This window comes from Passer domesticus, chromosome 3, assembly GCF_036417665.1.
Source record: "Passer domesticus isolate bPasDom1 chromosome 3, bPasDom1.hap1, whole genome shotgun sequence".
Classification (NCBI taxonomy): Eukaryota; Metazoa; Chordata; class Aves; order Passeriformes; family Passeridae; genus Passer; species Passer domesticus.
The window spans coordinates 31,464,541-31,490,502 of record NC_087476.1 but is presented as its reverse complement, the minus strand read 5'-3'; the positions used below and the strand labels follow the sequence as shown (position 1 = coordinate 31,490,502).

The 25,962-nt window shown below is 38.5% G+C and overlaps 2 long non-coding RNA genes across 4 annotated transcripts; one reads left to right on the top strand and one right to left on the bottom strand.

Moving 5' to 3' along the window:
* Positions 1-3,846: 3,846 nt before the first annotated feature.
* Positions 3,847-9,073, bottom strand: LOC135297990 (uncharacterized). 3 transcript variants are annotated; one of them, XR_010359943.1, is made up of 6 exons: positions 8,973-9,073; positions 7,649-7,742; positions 4,939-5,057; positions 4,714-4,752; positions 4,184-4,380; positions 3,847-4,063 (listed from the first exon to the last, which is right to left on the bottom strand). It is a non-coding gene; the product is annotated as an uncharacterized LOC135297990 (long non-coding RNA). The 3 variants fall into 3 exon arrangements; XR_010359942.1 differs by having other exon boundaries at positions 4,714-4,749; XR_010359944.1 differs by lacking the exon at positions 4,714-4,752.
* Positions 9,074-9,132: 59 nt separating this feature from the next.
* On the top strand, positions 9,133-25,606 carry LOC135297989 (uncharacterized). The gene is made up of 3 exons (XR_010359941.1): positions 9,133-9,208; positions 12,663-12,826; positions 25,425-25,606. It is a non-coding gene; the product is annotated as an uncharacterized LOC135297989 (long non-coding RNA).
* The last annotated feature ends 356 nt before the right edge of the window (positions 25,607-25,962 follow it).

The following is a 25,962-nucleotide window of genomic DNA, read 5'->3' as shown; positions in this document are numbered from 1 at the left end:
GAATATTTTGTGCTGCTTACCATATTTCTAAAAGTTTTGCTGTTCTGCTGCAGCATGGGAAGTGACAAAGCACCTTATGTTCTTTCTCATAATCCTACCAGGAAGTTTCAAATGCAGCATCTCTTTAAAGCACCATTGATACAGGATGAGAGCTAACAATCAAGAAGAGAAGAGGTTAAATGTGTTTCAACTTATTTATTTCATGTTTCTTTTCCTTGTTTGAGCTTTTCCTACAAGCTTTTATGCTCTCTTTATTTGAAGCCAACCATAAAACTCTCCAAGTGATCCAAAAGCTTTGAAGGTAGGATTTTCAGGGATAGAGTTTAATTGCTTATAAAACCTCCATGCACACGTCAAGAGCTCAGGAAGGATTCCTTCAGGCTCACCATCAAAAACCTGTTTCATTTGTATTTGCCAACTTGCCTGGCAATATCACTATCACATGCTCACCTTAATTACCTAATTAGAGGACCAAACAAGAACTTACAAGTGAAGTGAATACATATTATTCTCGTGCTGTTTAAATATGAGTCATTGATAGTGGCAAAAGACACAGAACAAAATGTGAACACTCAGGCGTGCAATTAGCTGTCTTATGGAAAACCATCTCTGATGTTTCACAGCTTCTATTTTCATAGTATTTGTTTCACTTTTCTGTATTTGAGAGTAGACTATTTACACACAGCTGTCAGCATCTGTGAAAAGTTTTCTTTAGAGATCTAGTGACTATTATGACAATTTTTTTAATTTTTGGTTCAATTTTTTTCCTTTTTCTTATAAGAATCAAACAAACTTACAAAACAAGTTTATGAACCACACCATACAATGCTGCAGGAAGACCTAAGTTCATGATCTAAAGGAATGCTGAGGCAAGCCCTTTGGGCCATTTTTCTGACCCAAAAATTATGGTAAAAGATGTCAGGAATTATCTGTCAGTTGCAAAAGCCAATAAACAAATTGCCATGAAAATTATTTACTTCTGGTGTAGAGAAAAATACAGACATAAGATGTGCCCTATCTTTGAAGTGAATAGGTTTAAAATTGGGAATAAATCATTACATGGATGTAGTGGAAGGTATGAAGATCAAGTTTTGTCTTCTGCACCACTACAGTAAATCCTGCCCTATGAGTTAGGTAAAACCCAAAATGTATTACTGTCTAATGTTCTCTCAACTTAATTACAAGTTTGTGCAAGTTAAAACTACTTTAAAGTATATTTGGAGATCAAACTGTCTTGAGGATTGTGATTGTTTCTCAAATTCCTGTGTTGAACACTGCTCAGTACCTTATCGTGGGTGGTGAGTGAGTACAGTACAAAACCTCATCATGCCCAGGTCTGAGGTCTACTTGAGAAAGCCATCTAGAATAAACTATTGTCAATTGGAAAGTTGTCTAGATACTGGTTTTTGGTGCTTGTTTAGTTGTTTGGTTTTGGTTTTTTTTCATTATTTTTTATTTTTATCATTAATTTTTTAAAATAATGTATTTATTTTATCCAGCAAATAATAATTCCAGTTTTAATAATCTGTAAAGCTGTGGCATAATATTGTATTGAACTTGTCATAACACTAAAATTTGTGTCCAGGTACACCCCTGAATTTCTGGAGTTTCTCATGTCATTTGATTTTTGTGTAGTCTCCATGTAAGACTGGGTGTTGTTGGCATAGAACAAAGAAAGAACAGGGAAAAAAAAAGAATAGAAGAAGTGCTTCTTTTGAGTTTTTTGTTTGTTTTTTTTGTTTGTTTCTTTTTTTCTGTTTAGGGGTTTTACCCCCAAAGTCACCGTTTGAAGTGGGCATAGAACTCTCACTCTCACAGTCTCACATAGTTGCTTCTCATTTCTTGCTCTGCAACTTGCACTCTATATCCATGGTTTATCAGTAGGGATATCTCCAGATAAGTACTTGATAAGTAGAGGGGAGGGATATCTGACTTATCTCCTGCTCCTGTGAGCCCTGGCATTCTTATGAGAGAGATCTAAGAATCCTCATACAGTCATTTACTCTGGAAGATGTAACCTTCAGATGAGGGTCATTAAATAATACCTTAGGGCTTGATGAGCATATTTGTCCTTCCTTACATTATTTTGCTGACCTGCACTGCCTAGCCAAGCAGGCATTCTCTGAGATACTCCTTCAAATGCTGAGAGAGTTGGAGTTTGGCCTAGAGGAGATTCCAGGAACACCTCATTATGGCTTTTCAGGACCTAAAGGGGGCTTATAAGAAATATGGGGACAGATTTTTTTAGCAGGATCTGTTGCCCTGCTACAAGTCTTAAAATGAAAGTGGGAACATTTAGATTCCATGTAAGCAAGAAGTTTTTTATTATGAGGGTGGAGTAACACTGGGACAGATTGCCCACAGAGGTGATAGATGCCCCATCCCTGGAAACAATCAATCTGATCTATTTGAACCTGTCCCTGATTATTGCAGAGGGTTTGGACTGGGTGGCCTTTAAGGGTCCCCTCCGACCCAAACTATTCAGTGATTTGTGATAAATGCACAGGATCAAGGAATTGTTGGTTTTCATTCAACTTATATGATTGGTGTGTGGTTTATAGATTACTTAGGGAGGCACAATAGATGGTTCCAAAGACTGAAAAGAAAGGCTCAAAGCCCTACTCAGGATGATGATAAAGCTACAACAGAAGCGAAACTTTTAAAAGCCAGGAACAGGAGGTTGTAATGAAATAATATACAGAAGCAGAGACAGAAAGAAGGGGATTTTAACTCCCATTTAAGTTAGAAAAATGTACTTGAGAAAGTGTTGCCCCCAAAACTGAAAATGACAGTCCCACTGTTTTTTTTCCAATGGGAAATGTTTTTTTTTCCAATTTTCTTTGTGAGCATAAACCATCAAACACTGCTCACAGTAAGGGTAGCAACCTTGATCAGAAAAGGGGGAAAGATTTACCAAATGTCAGCACACTTATTTCAAGTGTTTGGAAACCTGACAGAGGCCCCTATCCAACTTTCCACCATCCCAGTGGAAATCCTCCTTCCCAACTAATTTTATTGGGATCCAGACTGACCCTGTAGAGCAAAACTGGTGCAATCAAGATGGAAAGTTAGGGTTACATCAAAATTCCTGTAATCTGCAGCTTTTTTGGAAAGCTTGGGTAAAGTTTGTACCCTTCCATTGACATGCATACTGAAAACCAGCCAGACAGGACTCTCAGACTTACCAACTTTCTAAATATTTCTTGAAACCTCTGGAATGTTTTGTGGAAGATCCAGGAAATGGAAAAATATAATCGTGGAGCTTCTTGAGAAAAAAAAAAAAGCTGATATTTATTTGAAAGAGCCTAAATTTGGAGTGACTGAGGGTACCGAAAAGTTGCTGAATGGGCAGAACTGCCGGGTGAGGTTCCAGGCAGAGGGACTTGTGCTGGAAATCAGAGCCACACAACAGAGACAGAAGCTGCCAGGCTCAGCTGAACTCTGCCTTGGTTCGCAAGTGCTGTGTAGCCACCCACAGTGCCATCTAGTGGGTCTGGGATGGCTTTTAACCATATTTTTGGGGCTCCTGAAGCAGCTTTGAAGTTGGCTAACTGGACCTGGCACTGATGGCTCTGTAGATGAAATATCTGGTATGTTGATTTTCTCATTGCCACTGTAAAGCGTTGACAATTTTTTTTCCCTCTCCCTTGCCTTTTGTTCCCTGACACTGATCTGGGACAACTGGGGCTGAAGATATTTCTCTCATGCCTGTCTGCTCTCTCTAGTTCTTGTAACCAGAGTTAGACTGATCATCATGATGGGTTCAGGAAAGAATTCTTCCACAGCTCTGACTAGGAAGGAATTTTGCATTTTTATTGAAAGTACAAAATTTCTGTTTTGGGAAGATGCCAAGAATATTTTCCACAGCTCTTTTTGTAGTAAAGGTCTGGGAATTATTACAAGATGTTGCAAAATACTCTGAGGGTTTTGCAGTGTGGGAAAGAGTAGAGTTCTTTGATCCAGCAATATGTTACCTGGTTGTGGACAGGGAATGGACTCGATGATTCATGTAATGTCTTCTAGTCCTTTTTTCCTCCCTGGGAGTGTGTCTGTTCTTCTTTCTCTTCCAAGGAAAGCAGAGTACAAGATTTCATCCCCTGAGTCAGCTGCAGACTGCTTTCTCACTTTGTTTAGCAGTGTGAATAACTGCTGTCCATGAGATAATTTAAGCATGTGAACTCACTGGGGGATGCAAAACCTGGCCTTGCCTGCTGTGCAGAGTGTGCTTAGAGATGCCTTTCAAACCATCATGAATGTCTTGTTTGGAGTAAATAGTGGTCTGCCTCTTGAGACTAGTGGGATTCAAATGTTCATGTTCCCTTCAACAAAAGTTGTCTGACACATCAGATCATAATTTTCTTAGTATATGTGCAGAGGATCCTATATGCAGATGGAGCAAGAAACAATAGCACATCAAAGGTACTTAGGGAGACAAATGGTGAAAGAAACAAGTGAAAATTTCAGCTTAGTGAAGGAAATAATTTTTTTAAGCTTTAATATGGCCTCAGCTTTACCTTTCCAATATTATTGCCTGCATCAGCCATTTCTTCCTTAAGTGTTTAAAGGAACCAGACACCAGACACAGATGGTCATTGTGTAAACTTGTGCATAGCTATTTCTACTGATTTTCTTCCTTAGCAAGCATAGATTTTGCTCTTATTATAGATGCAAGTAGAGGAACTTATTTTGTCCAAAGAAAGGATACAGACTTACCAAACTCAGAGTATCTAGTGTGACTTGATTCCTGTTCTTCTGGTTTTAGATTCCAATTTTGTTAAAGTGATGTTGTGAATGCAAATAATTTGAATTAATTTTATAAAGAACATTGAAACAAGGACAAAAATTCAGGAGAATGAAAAAGAATAACATGTCTTCTCATGGCAAATGTTCCCTACATACCAGTAGGGAAATTTTGCCATGAAAAGGTTTGCTACATACCAGTAGGGAACCTTCTCTATAACTCCTAAAAGAAGACTAAATCACTCCAGTGAGGTCTTCAATTGCAAACAGTTAAGGAGACATTACAACCTTACAGCAAATCTGAAGTCCAGTGAGAGCTGTGGAAAGAACAAATCCAAGTGGCAAAGGGAGATTAATAGGATATAGGACTAAATATACATAACTCTGCCAGTCAGTATGTAAGCCAATAATTAAATAACACATTTTGGTAGAATATGAACACCTATTAACCAATTAGCACTTTGTGTTCTGATGCAGGAAAAAAAATTCAGCATAATTCTGAGCATGTGCCTGGTTCCTTTGAAGCAAATGGAAGAGCTAATTTGGGTCAGAGACTCAAAACAGGGATTGTCCATTTTTTCACTTCATTGCCTCCTCCACAGAGACGGCTTGTGGCTCTCTGCCAGGTGATGTGCACTCACCAGTGGGGCAATTTCAGTCCCTTTCATTCTTTTGGGATCTTCCCCTCCTGTCCCTTAGCATGACTACCTTTGCTGCTCTGTCTCACACTCCCCTTTTCTAAATCAGGACTGTCCTCATCTCCTCTCCCCTCTTCCCTGAATTATCATATGAGTATCACCACACAAGCAAATACCACCCATCCAGCGGCCTGGAGAGCCAATTGCTCAGTGAGCCTTACCCCTGTCTCCACACAGGTAATTCCTGATGATCAGTGTGTTGCATTTGGTTGAAGTCTATTTTCCCACAGCAGCCCTCAAAGTGCTGTGCTGTGCACTGATAGCTGGAAAGGTGTTGATAACCCACCAGTGTTTTGGCTACTGCTGAGCAGTGCCTAGCACAGCATCAGTACTTTCTCTCTAACATTCCTCCCCTCACCATTCCACCCCTCCCAAGGGGCTGGGATTGGGCAAGATCCTGGGAGGAGATGGTCGACCCAAATTAACCAAAGAGATATTCCATACCGTATGACATCCGCTCAGATATAAAAGCTACAATGTTTGCCTTCCAGAGCAACCTCTATGTGTGCTGAAGCCCTGCTTCCTGAGAAACTCCTGGCTGAACATTGCTCACTGATGGGAAGCAGAGATTAATTTTTTTCCCTTTGCTTATGCGGGCTCAAACTTTTGCTATTTTTTTGCTTTAGTAAACTGCCTTATCTCAACCTATTATTTGCTTCCCATCTTATTTTTCTCTTCCCTGTCATGCTGGGGAGTGGCTTGGCAGGTGCCTGGCATCCAGCCAAGGCCAACCCACTGGAGTTTCCACCCCTTACCTATGTGAATCATATAGTTATCATCATCATTATCATTAAAATCCACATTCATCACATGACCTTCACTTGGAACAAGTAAACTAGCCAAACCAAACAAAACAAAATTTCCCCACAGGAAAACCAAAATAATATTATTACAATGCAGCACAGAAATGGATAGTTTATTCAAAACACCTCCATTGTCCCTTCACCATAACTACAACAAAAGTTCCCCATGATCATTCTACTCGCTGATATTGCTTAGTACTTGTTTTGCCCATTACCTCTCCCAATTATTATTCTCATCATAAAATCCTCATGGTTCCCCAGAATTTTCACCAAAAAGCCTATACTGGATTTATGCTGGCTGGGTGCCCAAGCCCCTCTCTCATCCACAGCTGGACAGGATAACAACAGGTTCATGAGTTAAGATAAGGACTGGGAAAGATCACTCACCAAATACCTTAATGGACAAAAGAGGCTAAAATTAGAGTATTAATCAAATTTATTACTGAAAAGATCAGAGCACAGTGATGAGAAGTAAAATAAGACTTTAAAACCACCTTCCTCCCACCCCTGCTCCCTCTTTTCCAGCTCTACCTCCTCCCCCAGCAATACAGGGAGACAAAGAATGGAGTTTATGGCCAGTTCATCACAGATTGTTTCTCTCACTGTTCAGGGAAAGGAGTTTTACCCCTGCTCCACGGTCAGGCCCCTTCCATGGGAGACAGCTCTCCATTAACCTCTCCAGTTTGAGTCCATCTCATGAGCAGCAGTCCTCCCCAAACTGCTGCAATGTGGGTCACACTTCCACAGGCTGCACTCCTTCAAGGACAGGCTGCTCCCATGGGTGCTGCCTTCTCCAAGGGCCTCCCATGGGGTTACAGCCTCCCCCCAGGCACACATCTGCCCATTGTGGGTCTCCCCCCCAGGCTGCAGGGGGATCTCTGCATCCCCATGGCCCTGCCTGGGCTGCAGGGGCACAGCTGCCTCTGCCTCACCATGGGCAGCACCGGGGGCTGCAGGGGAATCCCAGCTCTGGCACCTGGAGCACCTCCTGCCCCCAGACCTCAGGGTCTGGATTTGCTCCTCTCACATGTTCCCACTCCTCTCTTCTCTGGCCACAATTACAACTGTACAATAACGTTTTTTCCTTTCTTCTTAAGTCTGTTATCACAGAGGCCTTGCCACCATTTCTAAGTGGCCCAGCCTTGACCAGTGGCACATCCATCTTTGGAACTGCCAGGGATTGGCTCTGCTGGACATGCAGGAAGCTTCCAGCAGCTTCTCACAGAAGCCAACCCTGTAGCCACTGGCTACCAAAGCTTGGCCATTGAAACCCAATAAATTTACTGGTTAAATTCTTCTGTTAACATGTTCCCAAAGGCAGAAGGGCTCAATAGAGACAGAAGTAGACCTGCTCCCCTGGCTACCACCAGCAAACTGTAGTGATTCCATCTAAAGCAGGATTCCTACCTTTAATTGGTTTGGCAATCATTATGTGCAGAACTGGTCTGAAACCATTCCAACACCACTAGAAGTACGTACAGCAAAGTCTGGGAACCACTGTCTGGAAAGACACATATATTTACTGGAGAAAACCATGATCCCTGAATGTCACATACCTTCCCTCATGAGCCATCAGACACATCTTTCATTTAGGCAGGCACAGAATCAATACTTATTCCAGTAACAAATACCTGACTAATAGGATAGAAATGTCTTGTGTGAGTCATTCACAATCTTTGCTTCTATAGCTTGATGGGTCAAAAACCTGCTAAATACTCACCAGAAAGAAAGAAAAAGAAAAAGAAAAGAATGGTAATATTTGTACTGTGTGCAGGAAATATTTGGTGAATATACATGTCTGAAAACTTTCAAATCCTTTCTCTATAACACAGGCCTTTTGTATTTCATTATTTTCAGTCTCAAGCACACTCTTCTGCTTAAGACTATACTTGTATTTATACATTTATATCTTTATTTAATGTCTTGTTTTCATTTGACTTTTTTTCCATGTAATTTTCCTTTTTTTGCATTTGGCTGTGCACAGCTTTTTCTGAAAGAACATTTTGTACCCTCTAGTCTCTAAGCAGGTTAGTTTCATGAGCATGGCAGCTAAAGGGGCTGAGACTGGCAGCACGAGCTCATGGAATTTGTGGATCCCCCCATGCTGCTTTTTGAAAACTTGGAGGAGGATACTTTTAGACCAAAAAGCAGGAAATTTTATCCAATTCCTTTGTATATGAGTCATTTGTACAATTCATATTTACTTTTCTGGAAATGTATTTGGAAGATAATATTTCATCTTATTGCAAGCAGCAAATAGCAAATAATTATTTTGAATAATTTATCTTTTTTTTTCTGTTTGCTGTCTCCATTCTGCAAGCTGAGTTCATCTCTTTTTTAAACAAGTGTCCAGTTCCTTTTTCCTTCTTGTCAGCAAAGCAATCTCAACCAAACAAGGACCATTTAATGGTTGTTTTCTGTCCTCACACCTCTCAAGTGGATGGACAGTAGGATGGGGTCTGTGGGAGCAAAGTTCCTCCCACTGTAAGTAAAATTCAGGTTTGTGACCACCTGAGGAAGCTGAATGTACATAACTCTAATCAGGTCTATAGGACCTGATTAGAAGCATCCCAGGATCCTGATGTAATTGTCTGATACAGTTGCCAAGCTCCTGTTTATGACATTTGAAAAGTCATGTCAATCAGGAAACCAGAAAAAGGGAAGCATTGAGTCTATCTTTAAACCCATCTTTTTATCCATCTTTGAAGAGGGTAAAAAGAAAGACCCTGACCTACTGAGCTGTCAACCTCCCCTCTGTGCCTGGAAAGGTGGTGGAACAGATTCTCCCAGAAGCTGTGCTAAGGCACATGGAGGGCGGAGAGGGAATTTGGGACAGCCACTATGACTTCACCAAGGACAAGTTCTGCCTGACCAATTCAGTGGCCTCCTATGAAGGAGTGACTGCACTGGTGGACAAAGGCTGGGGTGCAGATGAACTTTATCTGGACATTCTGTAAAGCCTTTAATGTGGGTCCACACCACATCCTTCTCTCTAAATTGGGGACAGAAGGATTCTGTCTCCAATGGGTAGACTGCTAGGTGGATGAGGAATTGGTTGGATGGTCACATCCAGAGGCTTATGGTCAATGGCTCTGAATCCTGATGGACCTCACTGACGAGTCCTGTCCATCAGGAGATGGTACTGGGACCAGTGTCACTTAATGTCTTCATTAGTGACAGAAACAAAAGGATTGAGTGCACCCTCAGCACATTTGCAGATGACACCAAGCTGAATGGTGGTGTGGTTGACACACCTGAAGGACAGGATGGCATCCAGAGGGACCTGGGCAAGCTTGAGAATTGGGCCTGTGAGAATCTCATGCGGTTCAACAAGACCAAGTGCAAGGTGCTGCACCTGGGCCAGGGCAGTCCCTGGTACCAATCCAGTTTGGGGAAGGAACAGATCTAGGGCAGATCTGCTGTGAAGGACAGCACTTCTAATCCATGTGTTGCTGCTGGAGAAGAAGCTGGACCTGACCCAGCAATGTGGCCTTGCAGCCCTGAAAGCCAGTTGGATCCTGGGCTGCATCCAAAACAGCAGGCCTGCCCCTCTCCTCTGCTCTGGTGAGACCCCTCCTGCACTGCTGCCTCCAGCTCTGGAGTCCCCAGCACAGGAAGGATGTGTTTGAGCAGGTCTAAAGGAGGGCTTCAAGATGATTAGAGGATAGAGCACCTCCTATGAGGAAAGGCAGGGAGGAGTAGATTTGTTCAGCCTGGAAAAGAAAACACTTCAGGATAATCTAATTGTGGCCTTTTAGTACCTGAAGAAAAAAAAAAGTGATGGGACAAAGGGGGAATGGCTTCCAAATCAAAGAGAATGGGTTTAGATCAGATGTTAGGAAAACATTCTTTATTGTGAGATGGTGAGGCACTGGAACAGATTTCCCAAGGAAGCTGTGTATGGCCCAATTCTGGAAGTGTTCAGGGCCAGGTTGGATGGGGACCTGAGAAACCTGGTTTAATGGAAGATGTCCCTGCCCATCGCAGGGGGGTTGGAGCTTGATGATTTTAAGGTCCCTGCCAGCCCATTCTATGACTATATGATAGTACGAGGAGGAATTCTCTCACTAGAAGGAAAGGTATGTGCATGCCCACAAATATAAAAAAGTACACTTAAGACCTTGCTCTCTCTCTCCTCTCTCTCTTTTTCAGATGAATAATACTTTAATGCTGACAAGGCAGGAAGAGCAAGATAATGAATGTTCAAAATGGTTTTGTCTTCAAAGATGCTTGGTTGCTCTGGGAGCTATCACTCTCTGGACTGGAATTTTCCATTCTGGTCATCTCCTTTTGTAAAAATACTCTTGGGTGTAAAAATACTCTTGGGTTCTCTTGGGTGTAAACTTGGAGAAACATATAATCATAGGATAGTTTGGGATGGAAGTGACCTCTAAAATTCATCTCATCCACCCCACCACAATTAGTAGAGACACCTTCAGTCACTAGCTGTGGGATTTTTAGAAAGCCTGTCTGGATGCAGAGCATCCAGTAAATAACAGCTGAGTTGGGCAACGTAAAGGAGCTGTTCTAGAGCTTTCAGAGTAGCCTAAAATTTTGTATAGACAAGAAGAAACAGAAGAAGCATAACAGCATACCCTTAAGTTTACTGTGCAGATTATTCAAACTCATGTAGTTCTGCCTAAGCCAGACAGCATTCTATCAATTCCCAGGCATGTTGATGGTATATGCCAAGTTATCTGTGTACATGTGTTGAATGATCATCAGTCCAAATGGTGGAAATATTCCTGGGAAAATATTTAGAATAGTGTACAGATGTGTTCTCTTTCGCAGAAAAGATTCCAGATCATTTATCTACAAAAAAACCCCCAAGAAAATAAACAAAGAAACAACAAACCTATCAGAGAAATATTCTACCTATTCCTTTATCTTCTGCATTTGGGTCCTTTCTTCATCAAGGGGGTGTTCTTGCCATGCTAAGCCTTTAAAATATGTTTGCTTCATGCTCTCTATTCAGAACTCAGATTTGTTGACTTTGGTGAATTTTTACCTTTTTTTTTTCCTTTCCCCAGAAGCTCTTTTTAATGATGTGTTGTCTGTATCATTTGTCAGAGCCCACACTCAGTGTATATCAGCAGTTTTGCTTAAATTGACTTTTTCATACCCTTTTGTCACTTGTACCACAGCCAAACAAATGGGCAGAATGAATGAAGTGACCTGAGTGCATTATTTCTTGACAGAGATGGTAGCCTCTTTGACATTAAAACATATGCCAAAGAGGGTCCTGAGAGACTTGTTTTCCTGTAAGAAGCCAGTCCAGACTCTTCAGCTGTCAGCCCGAGAATATGAAATCAGGGGAAGAATTTGATCTAGATACTGTTTGCTAAGGATTGCTTCCCTCTGCCTGGGGGCTAGTAACATCAGCACTGCTAAAACAGGAGGGACAGGCCTGGGGAGACAGGAAACATATGAAGGAAAAACACAAACATTTTTTGTGCCTCATCTTTATTTAGCATCAACTCATACGTGGAAGTGCTTGGTACTTTAAAATTGTTAAAAATAATTGCTATGGTTATATGAAATGCATTTTCTCATTCAATAAATCAAAAAGAAAGCAAATATCTGATCCCATGTACAAGAGCAGGATTGACTTTTAATGAACTCTGTAGCTCTCTAGTTAGTTTTTATGCTTAGCCATGTAGCTTTTGACCTTTCCCTGGCATGCCAACCATTTCAATGGTTTATAAAGCTATATCCATAAATAGAGGAGCTTTAAAATTGACTTTCCTGGATATACTTTTCAAAGAGGGATGCCTGCAGTCATACAAGGCATACTCATATTTGTTCCTTATCATTAACAAATTTACTTAAATTGGATTTGATATGTGGAAGGTGTTTTATTTTAATAAAATAACAGGTCTTTATGAGATATTTGGGAAAATTTATGGCCTTGTCTTGTAATACAAACAGACTGTGAAACAATATAGTGAAAAAATGTCTGATTGAAAGCAGAAAGTACAATGTAGCACATTATCTATTCTTTTATCATTTCCAGTAAATTGATTTTTCTGTTAGGTATTTGATGAACACAATCTTTTCCTGGTAAGTTTTTCCTGACAAGCTGTGTTTTTGAGCAAAAATTTTTCTGGAACAATTAAATCTAACATCACAGATTAGGAAAATTGAGTATTTATTTTACATCTCTCTCAAAACCTGGGCCTAATTTCTACAACAATCTTGTTCATTTTTTAGTGTCCTCTTCAACTTATGATGTTAGTGACATAAGAAATGCAAGAATATCAGTAATGTAGCTATAATTTATCACTGAATGAAATCCAAGCTTTGTGTTCATCAATGAATTGTTGTGACTTGCTTGCTAGGTAAGTGGAAATGTTTAACACAGTCAGGTGTCCAGATCCTGCCCTTTTTCTGAATTGCCTCATTGTTTGCTGATGGCTCACAGGTGGAATGATGGCATTAATGGGAATTGAGTAAGCACCTCTGCTTGAAGAGAATTGATATGAAGATGAGAAAGTGGTGCCAGATCAAGCTCCATTGAAAGAGTGTTTGTGGCAGATATCCAAAGACTACTGAAAGAAGGGACCTGAGGAAGTAAACATCCACCAGGTGAACAATGCTTTAGTTGAGTTATGAATTCCATGGAAAAGACTGATAATCTCTAGGAAAATAAAGTTCCTTTTTTAATAATTAAAGCTAATCTCCATCCATCTCCTTGCTTGAGTACTTAATTCCTATATTGGGAAAGTTAAAGGCATGAAGGTCATTTAATGAAATATACACATGAATAAGGAATAAATATTTACACTATTATTTAGAGATATTCTACTCAATGGCTGTTTGTCAACATGTCATTTTCTTCTTCTCAAAAGAAAACAATGAAAGAAAATGTTAAGGCAATTCACTCATTCCTATATTTTTCCCCCTTTAAAAATAATTGCCTTTCCTTAACTTATTGTAACTTTATTTAGATTTTAAGGTATAAAGAAATTTGGCTAAGGGGCTACTGATTCAAACTAGTGTAGTGTTTGCCACATTCTGGAAGATTACTACAATGCATGCAATAAGTAATTGGATTAAAATCTTGAATGCAAAGGTCAAAGCCTAGAAATGTATAATTACCTTATCTCTCTTATGTATGGCACTTGTTAATGATCCTTATGTACTTAATTTGCAACTGTATTGCTCATAAATGAATTATTTTGGTTTTTAAGTCAATAAGGTATATACTGCATATTATTTATAACCGTACATAATATGATACATGATATACTGAGTAATAACACACATTAAATTGTAATTATATTTATGTAATAAATGATAATATTTTATATAATGACAAGATTTTACTTAGATAAGAAAAACCTGTTTTGAAACAATCTTGCTTATGTTTATTGGTTTGATAGTGAGCCTTGGTAACTACTCTTTCAATGTAGGTTTCAATTATTTACCTATTTCTATGCTGACTTGGTTTTGTCTAGTGATGTGCAAAGTTATTCTGGTTATGAGAGACTAATTACAGACCAATAATTTTATGCAACCCAAATGCTTGCATAAACAACTGCATTTTCAGCTTGGGCTTGTAGTCTAGTGACAGTCATGACCCTAAGTGTTGCCCATGAACAAACACTCTAGACTGTATTTCCATTGTTTGTGTATGAGGATGTCATGTGAGGCACTAGCACAAACTTATTAAAGCCAGACGTATAATATGTACCATGTCCTGCCTATAAACCACTTTTGCTGTCAAAGAAAGAAATTTGATTGAGCTGACAAACTCTGTTGGCTAGCACTCTACCAGGTATCAGTGAGACCTGCCAAGATTTGTCTTGGCAGCCCCTCCCATCAGAGCTACGAAGGTTGGCGGGGCACAGAAAAGCAGATGTTATGCTTACTTTGAGAAATTATTTATAACAACATTTTTAAATGATAAATCTATGCTGAATGTTTCTTATCACCTGAGGAGTTTCCATATTTGCATTCCTTCACCAGGTGAGACCCATGGCTGTGGAGGTATTAATTATTTTCTCTGGTAAATTGTGAAAAGAGGCTGAAGTTACATAAGACGCATTTCTTCAAGAAGGGAGAAGCTGGAAAAAAACCCAAAAAACCACATAGTAGTCATCATTGTTTTTATTTCTGGGCACAGGCATTTAGAAGATTAGAAGATTATGAATAGGCAGCACCAGGTCATAGTGAGCCATCCAGAAGCCTTGGCCAGATTTTCTGTGGATGAGCAGTGCCAAACCTAACAGGGAGTGTCAATGAAACAGAGTGACTGAGATGCCCTGGAAGAGACTGGCACCCTAAAATCCCTGATTGTGTCTGCCCACAGATGAGGATTGCTGGCATGGGATGCTACACTCAAGCAATTCCCAAATCTGCCAGGCTGGGGCACCTAAGGGGCCACACCCCATCCCACTTCCAACCAGGATCCTGCCTTACCTTTCAATCATGGTGGCATGATGTGCAGAGAGTGGCTGAGGAGACTCCAAGGTGGAAGCCCTGTACCATTTGCACTGAAAATGTACAGGGATATTTAGGAATAAATGATATTTTATTTTCCTGGCACAGACAAGTAAATACTAACAATGAGGCTTCCAGCTGCAGTTAGTTTACTGCCCTCAAATATCAACATCAACTACATCAGTACTGACCCGTCTTTGCCTTTTCACCAGAAAACAAAAATGTCATGGTTTCATTCTTACTAATGATTAGTGTGTTTTGGTTCCCTGCAGAAGGCAGTCTATTCAGAGCAGTAGTTATCCCCACCTTTGAAGATTCTCATATATATGAAAAACAAGATGGAATTATTGCTCTGTTAGGAATTTCCTGTATCTTTCTCTTGGACTACAAATTTGGTAATTTCCTAAATTGATGTTTTTGTGTCTTGACACTGCATTTCAACTCTCATTTCTTACACTCCACTGGGAATCGGTCAGGGAGTAATTTATAGAATTCACTCCTTTGATGCCTTCTACACTGGTCTGTCTTCAAACTGAAGAACTCAGAGGTGGCCAGTTGAGGGTCATGCCAAAATGCATTTAAAAATCCCAGGAAATGTGTAGACAGCATTTAGATATGGAAGGGTTCTTACAGCCTTTGGCAATGTCTGTTGCAGAATAAGGCACCTTGGGATTTCTCGTATCAATAAATCTCTGTCTTCTGACTCATGACTGCCTTGCAGGTATCTAGTTCACACCTCATAAAGCCTGCCTGGCTTCACACATCTGAGCACGCAGAGTCCCACATGCCCTAGAGGGATCTTTGCAGCTCAGATGAAGCACAGGAAATGGATTAATTAGATGATGACTGCAGTTTTGGAGCATCCATAGCAGTCTGATACAGTCACTGAGAATTCTGTGGGTCCAGCAGATGAAGAAGACTTATTGTCAAACAAGGCATCTACTTCCACTTGTTCTGTAACTTGGGCTTGGTGGTTTTGGGTTTTTTCCTCTTTTCCCACATTAGTTTTTTAAATTGTCTGGAAAATTAATTAATTATTTTTAACTTTTCTGGATGTGTACAGCATTCTTAGGGCTGCTTCTCTAACCACAATAATCTGAAATGAAGCCAAGTGTCTCTACTAATTACAGCCACCACAAAAGTGGAGTCTACAGTGAAAAATAGCATTGCCAAGAGTCGATCATTGGAAACTAAGCTAAATACGGAGTAGAATAATTTCAACCACAAAAATAAAGTATCTTTTGAAGAGAGAACAAGATAGCACCATATATTTTTTCTGATTGTCATAAAGTATTTTGTCAAAAGTTAATTTTGAACATATAAGAGCTATTTTTCCAAATGCAAAAAAACCCTATATTCAGTAATTCAAAAAAGAAAGAAATTGACACATCTTTAATAAAAATCTATAAAAAATCATATTCATTAGACTTAATTTGTAGTTGAGTCCACAAAAGGGTTGTGTGGCAGTGGTTAATTGGTTTAAAGTGAGTCTCCTAAATGTTTTCCCTGTCAGTTCTGTAGTTATAATATATTTTTAGACATTTTTATCAGAAAAGCTACAATATTTAATAGCCTTCTTTCCATCACCCTTTCCAGGATATAGGAAATCAATAATGCAATCATTTATGGAACAAAGTCTCGAGCCCTTGAAATAGTGGCTTTTTGAATATAACCCAGCTCTGCATAAGCTCAGCATTTCTGGATTTTTCTTTTTTGTCCTGTCCTTTTTGTGAATTACTTGCTTCTTATAGTAGTATTTTATATTTGAAAATTTATTAGTATGCATGAGTTCAGCAAACTTCTTCAAAACTTAGTACTGGGAGCAGCAAGTGAAATACAGAATCTGCTCTCTGTAAAGGGCCTCTCTGATCAATGAGAAATGATTCAAGCAGCAAAGCACATCCTCACAAAATAATTCCAAAAATTTGTCTGTATGTGTAAATTTCTACCAGTTGAAAAAGACAACATCAAGTTTTCATCTGCTCAGGCAGAGGACAGCACAGCAATGTCCCTGAGACATCATTGTTGGAGCACAATTCAGAGTTGTGCTGTGCCCAAGGGCTGTTTTTGCCACCCTGGGTAAGCCACACTGAAATTTAGTTTGTCTCAGCAACTCACTGGTTAAATGATTATTATGGAACCTATGGGTTTTATCAGATAAAAATCTGAGGAACAGTAAGATATAATGCCACATAGGCTCTGTAAAATGCTTAAGTATCTCTGAATGAAGATGTTTTCTAAATTATGTGTCAAAGCTTGAAACCAAGCTTTTGACAAGGAGTCAGTATCTCAGTATGTATGGGACAATGTAATACTTTTTGATCACTGATCTTTTCTAGGAAAAATGCATCAAATTGCAAAACAAAAATAATGACCATTTAGTCAGTAGCAACGATCTTAGAACTGTTAATAGGGAGACTATTTTGACATGTAAGGCTTGGGTTTTTTCACTACAAATTAGGATTTTTACTTTTTTGAATTTTAAGCAATGTTTTAAGAAAAATGAACTGTTTATTGGATATGGGATAGCTTGGGTGCAGGGGGGAAAAGCACTATGCTTTTCCACTTAAAAATGTAGAATACATTTTAAAAATTGTTTGCACTAAAGAGGTATTAGAGTTTTGGCCAGAAAAGAGAAACAAGTACTTCTCTAAATCTGGATGTCTGGGTTCAGAGCCATGTATTTAGGTTCTAGTATATTCAAATTTCATACAGCATGGATTTTTTGGAAGGTTATTTAAAAATTTTTGTGACTATTATTTCAATTAAGGACTGATTTTTGAGTATTTACTAGTGGAAATAATACAACTTAATCAGATGAGGCTATTTTTTCTTGGGTGCTTACTCTCTCAGTTTGTGGAAGAACAGATTAAAAGGCATTGATATGGAATTATAAAATTAAGGTGTAGGAATTTTGTGATGTGCTCTAATGTCACTCAGTACCATAGTTGAATTACTGAAGAAATGACAAAAATTAAAGGCCACACACAACCACAATATTGAAGTAAAATTCTGTATTATATATATACACATAAACACATTTTACTTCTCTGTGTTGTTTAAATACTTAATTTGATACTCAGGTGGCTAGAATGAGAATTAAATAAACATTGGACATGCTCTTCTCCCTCACACTTTGTGAATTTTTTTTGGGAATTCATCCCTCAAATGCCTGTAGCAAAAGCTCACCTTTGATGCATTCTATTCTTTATAACATCTTTAACAGTCTGAGGTCACTACTGGGACATATTCCCCCAAGTGAGATAAAGCCAAGCACTTCTGGTTTTCACATAAATGTTTTGAATTTCTGACATTTTTATCCAAAACTTATTGCTGCCTCCCTCTACTTCTCAGTTTCCTGAAGTGAAACAAGTCTTATTTTATAAACTAAGTTTGGAGTGCAACCCCTGTACCTTTGGTGCTTATGGTGGGATATACAGCAGTAGTACCCTCCCTCAAGAGATCTATCTACTTCCACTGCTTGAACAGGAAATATAGGTATTTACTGTCTAGATTAAAACATAAATTAGATTCTCAGGTTAGGAAGACTGGATGCCCTGTTACAGTTCTGTATATTGTAGCCAACTTTCTTGCCACCTTGCTGCTGTAAGGGAGGTGGAGCTGGAATTGACAGCAGAGGGGTAGAAGAGAGGCTTGTGCCAGTCTGCAGTGGAGCTGGTTGCTAGGTATGACACTTCTGGAGGTCTAAAATGGCCTTCAATGCTCATATGGCACAGTTGGATCCCGCTTGAACAGTCTGTCATTGAGGATGAAAATTCCAGCAACAGATATTCAATTTTTCAATGACATACATGTCTTTGCCTCATGGGGAATTGAACCATAGAAAATAAGGAAAAGAACAAATTCACTGCACTCTTACTTTCAATATATGGAGACTGATTTATCGTATTTGTCTTAGAGATAATGACTTATTTACATATGAGGGTGTCTGAAGAAAACAGTGGTACCCCAGGGAAGGTGTTTTTCAATTTTGGCTGGTACCATGATTTAGAATTTCATCAGATAGGCAGAGATTAAGAAAAGCACCAACCAACCAAACAAAAAACCACCATGAAATATTTGTTGAGCTGTATCTAATTGAATAATAGAATAAACTGACTTCAACAGCAAATTCATCTCAACAACAAAAACTCTTACTTTTGCCCAAAACTTAGGGGAAGTTCATGGTATGATAAAAAGTTCATGGTAAAAAGAATTTGTATCAATTGAGATTTGATTACAAGTACTTTAGTTTGAATGGATAAAAGTTCCTTTTGTATAGAGAAAGAGGCTTCCTAAATCCACTACTTTGGCTGAAAGTATCACATAAGTCAACACATAAATCTTCAAATTTAATTTTGATGAGTTTCCTTCTGACCACAAGTAAGAACAAGTTGGAAGAAAATATTGCCTGAATGCTTGCTGAGCAGTGAATTTAATTATCTTATCTTCAAAGAATAATTTTTGCAGCATACCAAGATGAGTGATCTGCAGGAACCTATAATTATTAAAATGAAATTCTGTTCAATTTGTTGTCTGGTGAAAAGCACAAACAGCTTAATAAAATCAACTGTCTGTCATATGAGATGAGATGCAAACAACCACTTTTTTTGTGGTGTGGTCTTATCTTTGATCAGGAATTTCTAATTGCCAGTGAAGTAGTAAATGTGATCGTCATACCATAGGCACATCACTACCAGCCAAAATACCAGGTGAAATGTTTATTTTCTTCCACAGACCTTCCTATCTTCCATTGCTGGAGTGCACTAGAGTATTCCTACTTGTACAGGCCCACAGACTAAATTTCACAATTTAATAATTGTGACAGTAACATTAAGAAATAGAAATGGCATGATGAGCCACAACTCAGCAGAACCAACAATGGAGTTGAATTTTACAAAAAATTTACACCTTTCCTGAAATTAACTTAAATTAAAAAAATATATTCTGCTTTTTACATGCAAGAGTTTATGCTTCTGCAGCATCTAATTTTTAGTATTATAGAAATAATCATAGTCAAATATGTAAGCAAGTACAGTATCAAAGAGTCAAGTAATAAATCTGCTAATGGTGGTGATGACTGGAATGCAGAGAGTTCTATTTCTGCCATAGTCACTCCATCCTCTCTTCCAAATTCTCCTCTGTAACAATTGCTATATAATTCACAGTGTTTCTGTTTCATCAATGTGCATTTTGGACAAGCTCTTTTATAGATATAATTGGGTAAATTAAAGACACAACAATCTTTAAAGGACTATCCAGCTGAAGCAGAAGAGATGGGAAGGGTGTTGTGGCTCCACTTTTTTCTTCAGCTGTGGAAGAACAACAGAAGGAACCATGCATGAGCTGCACTCTTTTCAGAAAATTACTTGGAGACTGGACAATCACACTGGCTTAAGGAATCAGGAGAGGGAATGCAATATAAATCCTCAGAAGAACTACATTACTGTCTCATTTACTTGGCTCAAGGAACTGGGCAATAAGTGGCATAAATTTACATTAGAATTATTTGTTTCTTTCATCTGATACCTTGCCAAATCCATACACAAAATTCTGTTGTCTAGAGTGCAGTAAGACTAACCTACCTAGGAGAATTCATTTGTTTTGCTTTCTCAGCTTAACTTTTTATCCAGTACTTTACCAAGGAAACTCCTTGTCCTGCTCTGTCGTATTTTCTTTCAAGTTCACACAATCATTGATTGTTTTGAAGCCTCCTCAGTTTCTTCTTTTCCACTGGCTGCTTGTCAACTCCTTCTGACAAATGAATACAAATAGCTTCACTAATTAATTCCTGGACCCTGTGTTTTCCTTCAGTTTAGTTTGGGCCATGGCTTTCATTATATCCTTAATTATTTTCTCAACAAGGAGCATTTAATCGTTCTTTCTTTTAGTGTTACTGGAAAGATGTGATTGTAGTGTCCAGCAGGCTTTTTTATTTGAAACAGTGAAATCCAAACTTGTTACGATGAAATATTTTTTTTCTGGCCTATTCTTAATTACCATTTCCAGGCATTCTCATAAGAGAATTTTTGTTATGGATCCAGGAAATTTTTTATATGTTTCTTTCACTTAGGTGTGGCATCCCCATAACCACAGGCACAAAGGATTCCCCTAGGGTCAGAGACTTGCTGTGTGCAAGTGGGAAACGGAGTATGGGAGAGATGGTTGAAAAGGAAAAGTCTGGCTGACATTATCAAGTAACATAACTATTTAAAAATCTTTTCTCATGAGAGATGTGCAGTAATGAATGGTGACATAGTTAATGGGAGAGATGAACCGGTGCAATTACTTGGTTGACCTTGACACATGAATTTGCATTTGAAGTATGGTAAAACCTAGATATATAACACCATCTATAGCTGACATTGATTCCAAAAACATTAATTTTCATTTTTTCCAGTGATTATTCTGCTTTCTTGAGTATGATTTTATTGTTTGTCTCTGAACAAATTTTTTTTTTGATGGAAAGCTGCTGAAAATGGAACATGTGGTTTTGCAAGGTGATATTGTTATGGCATGAAACTTATAACTGGGTCGTTATAGTGATATGCAGAAATTCCCGAAACAAGTAGTGTCTGTAGGTGTGGTATTTTTTCTTCTACTGCCTGCCATGAATGAGGGGCATAATTCCTACACATGAAGAAATTTATTAGCCTCTTGTGTTTTAGTAAGTGATGTCAGCAACACCCCCCCAAATCTCAAAATAGGTGTATCCAATACACGCCTTTTGTATGAACTTTGGCTGCCCAGAAAACTGTACTTCATAGTGTGAGACTACTTACAGAATTTAAGTAATCAGGTTGCAATATCTAATTAAGAATTTTTAGGTGCTGGTCTGACAAAGTACTTGTCCAGAAAGCAGGAGACCTGTCTTCCAGGCTGAGAAATGCATTGATCACCCAACATTTTGTGCAACAAGTTATCCTCACTCTGGGTAATGCTGGGCTATGCTACAGACAGGAGTACTTAAGGAGAGCAGACTGGCTTTGTGTCACAGAGCTTAGAGAATTCTGCTTTTGGAAAAGCTCGATTCCTGGGCCACGTGCCCAGAACTGTTTGTGCACTTTTCTTCAGATCCTCTCTGGATGAAACTCAGAAATGCTGAAGAGAACAATGACTGGAACCGCAATTCTCCACCTTTCCAGCAAAGCTCCTGAGTCATTACAACTTTAAATCAAGCATCCATTTCCACTGTGGTTTCAACTGTCCTTGGGCCCAGCACCTACAGGAGGTATGGAAAGTGAATGTTCTCCAGCAGTTCAGACAAAATAGATCACAGATCCAAAATATAAGTCTTGTAAGAAGATCAGCCTTCCATGCTGCCTGAAAGGTGGAAATGTTTCATGGGTTTTTCAGCTGATCTCAGAAAAATGTGCTGTGAACACACCTCACGTATGGGACATCACAAGAGACGCGGTTGCATTAATGATTTTCTGTTCTGCAAATTCATGTTGGAGAGGGAGTTTAATTCATTGCAAAAGGTGATAATGCATGATAACTAGACAAGGCTAGAAACTATAAGTGTTAAGGATACCTCAAGTATATAAGTGTACTACTGAATAAACAGCCTTCCCTATATTTCATTAGTTTAATTTAATGCTGACTGAAAATTTGCAGTTGAGAGTTATTTTATGTAGTTGCTGTGAATGTTTCTTTCAGGTTTCAGAGGTGCCCCAATGGATGGGCATGCTCTTTTCTTTTTATTTGTTAGTCATTTGTCTGATAAAATTCAGACTAATTGAGGACAGATCCCATGTTGGTCTGATCTATCAGAGAAATATTGGAGGAAATTAAATCTTGCTGTTTTTTCCACTCTTCTTTGATTTTCCATATTGACCGAAGATGAGACTTTTAGTCCCATAAGAAGCTAATATTCAGATACATATTTTTGATTCCTATTTTTATGAAATTTGAAATTATCATTATTTCTAGTTTTGTAGCTCCTTGCTTTTGTAGAAGCACAGTGATGGAAAAAAACCTATTAACATATGAATCAGGTAATCATATGGAAAATAGTGAAAGCATATTTTTGTGTTATAACATTGTGCTTAGGATGATTGAACTGCTGGGATAGCTAAAGCAATGAATATTCCCAACTTTTGACATTACATAATACTACAATAACTTGTCTTTGCATTATTTTCTGTTCCTGAAAATGAATGCCCTCCAGATCCCAGTGAGGAAAACCACAATAGCTCAATATGCTTCAGAAAATTGCTCCAGTGGCTTCCATACTGTTTTTCTGATTTCTTCTGATTCTCTTCTATTTTAATTCTTTATTATATTTTTTGTATCCCCTTCTTAAAAAGTTCTGTATTTTTAACCGCATCTCTGAGTTACACTTAAAATTGTTGTGTTTAAGGCAGAATTTTATTTCCCCCATTTTTAGGGAATTTTCCACTGTATATTAGATAGGAGTCTGTTTACACTCAGCTTCACAGTTTGCTCTTTAGATGAGTTGTTCTCCTTTATTATTGATAAAGTGAATATTTCATACTGTCACAAGGTGACTATATTAAAAAATGAAGTATTATTGAACATGAAATCATAATTGGAAAAACCTCAGAGGGGAAAATCCTTTAAAGTATTTTTGTGTTGTTTCCAAAATCAATTAGATTTTAAGGGGTACGTGTCTAATTGTGAATCTCAAAATTATTCATTGAGAAATTAACTTACAAAAAATTAATTACACTAAGGACATCTGTTCATATTTATCTAGAGTTTATGAGATAGACCAAAATTATTGCCAATTCTTGTGATTTTATTACATGTCTTATGAAGTTCTGTTGAGAGCTTTTCTTTAGCTCACATGATCTCAAATGTATCATTCCAAACCTAATGAAATCTTCTGCAACTGCAGTGATTCCTATTACTTTTTGCAGGACTTAAGTGAAAGCACTTTTAGCTATGGTAGAATAATTCCCTACAATCTTTATCTTTACGGTAAGAATTTACTAATGAGAAGTATGAATGCTATCACCAGATTCTTAAGATCTTGTCAAATATGAGAAATATCTGTATCTGTGCTTAATACACACTTTAGCAAAAGGTTTAGGAAAGAGATGAATTAAAATATCTATAGTTAAGAAGAAACTGGATTTTGGGTAATAGTAAGATAGAAGGATGACCTTCATCCTTTTGAAAGAAAGGATGAAGGCCATAGGGAAATGGGCTTTAAAGCCCCATGGATTTATGTGGAACTAATCCAAAAGCGTCTTTGACATGATAACAAACATTCCAGACAATCCCTTCCAGCTATTAATATAAACTTTCTGGACTTCATTAACACACATAATACAGTTCCACAAAGATGAATATGGGTACTGAGCCAGAGGTTGAAAAGAAGTATCTTCAGGAGAATCCCCAAGGAGTAATGTTGTCTGGGGAAAAATTAGGCAAGACTGAAATCACAGTGCAGTTCTTAAGCAGTTAGATCAGAGATTGATTTCTGCTGATATTCTCCTTAGTGATGACGTTCTGGGTATTATTACCAATATGAAGAAAATAAAGCTTTTTAGTGAAATTTAGTGCACCTCGGTAAACCTGATTCATGTAAAAGTAAAGGATGGAAATACACTAGTATAACATAAACCCCCCTGATTTGGGTTTGATTTTTTTTATTGTTTTGGTCTTTTGCTAGTTTCTTTTGTTGCTGGTTTTGGATTTTTCTATTTAAACTAATACCTAGGGAGTGTATTTGACCTGGAATAGATAAAAGTTTTTTGATAGTAAATCCAACCTGTGAGCTGTGCAAAGTCAACCCTGATAAATTTTTTACTTATCAGTCTCTTACTGTAGTTAGTCAAAGTGTACATAAGCTTTGAAAATATACTAGCCAAAGTCAAAAGTCACCAGTATGGCATTACTTGTTTAAAGGTATCTGTTGCAATAGTTTTGAAAAAAATCAGTGTGTCTTTTTGCTTTTGTAGGTCTCTAAAGGAAAGTATTAGGGAGTGTACTTCAAGGTAAATTCTTTTTTAAGAAGAAAAAGAAGAGAAGTTGGCAGCCAGCACAAAACTCTATATAAACCTAAAAAAATTGTCTTCATGTTGTCAACATTAATTGAAATCAGTCTCAGTACTGTAAACAAAAAACAAAAATGCAACGTGCATTTCACAAAAATGTCTATAAGTAGACCCTATTTTATTTATATAGAACACTTCCATGCAATCACAATAGCTTAATTGTCTTTCTGTTGACTTCCTGCTATTTCACAACACTGTTCCACTTGGCACAGATATTTTCTGCTAGCAGCAAAATGTAATTTATCCCAGAGTGAAAAATCTGCAAGAAACCAGCCCAGAGTTTCCCTTTGAATTTTCTGGATGTTGACAAGTCAAAGACATAAGAAAGAGGAGCAGCTGTGCCAGTATTTGTGTTAATTAATGCTTCTGCTCTGCTGTATACTAAAGCAAAAATGTTTAGTATGTGCCTTAAGTACAGTCAAACTTTGCAAAATTATACTCTTCTGGTATTTTTATTTAATGACTTTTATTTACTGTCTCTGATGCAAAGATAATGCCATAAAAACTTAAGAATTCCTAGAGGGTATTCTCACCACTGAGAATACTCCTCTATGTCCATTTTGTGCCTCTGCTTCTAATTTATTACTGCAGAGCTACACAATTTCTGCAAGGGAGATGCAGAACCTTCTCTAGATTTTCTACAGATTTTTCTGATTAACTGTGCCTTTTCTTAGAAATAAATGCAATATAATTCTTTTATATATCTTTTCCTGCAGGAAACAACCAGGAGATCAGGCCCATCCAGCCTGGGTTTAGGAAAGGCACGTGCTGCATGACCAACCTGATCTCTTTGTATGACCAGGTGACCCACCTGGTAGAGGAGGGAAAGGCTGTGGATGAAGTCTACCTGGCATTCTCCTGGAGAAGCTGGCAGCCCACAGCTCGGACAGGTTCACTCTTTGCGGGGTAAAAAGCTGTCAGAGAGTGGTGGTGAACGGAGTCACATCCAGCTGGTCACTAGTAGGGTTCCCCAGGGCTCAGTCTTGGGGCCAGTCCTGTTTAATGTCTTTAGTGATGCTCTGGATGAGGTGACTGAGTGCACCCTTAGTAAGTTCATGTGTGACACCAAGCTGGGTGAGAGTGTTGATGTGCTGGAGGGCAGGACGGCCCTGCAGAGGGATCTGGACAGGCTGGATCCATGGGCCAAGGCAATTTCTACAAGGTTTAATAAGACCGAGTGCTAGGACCTGCACTTTGGCCTGGCACAACAATGCCCTGCAGTGCTAGAGGCTGAGGGCAGAATGATTGGAAAGC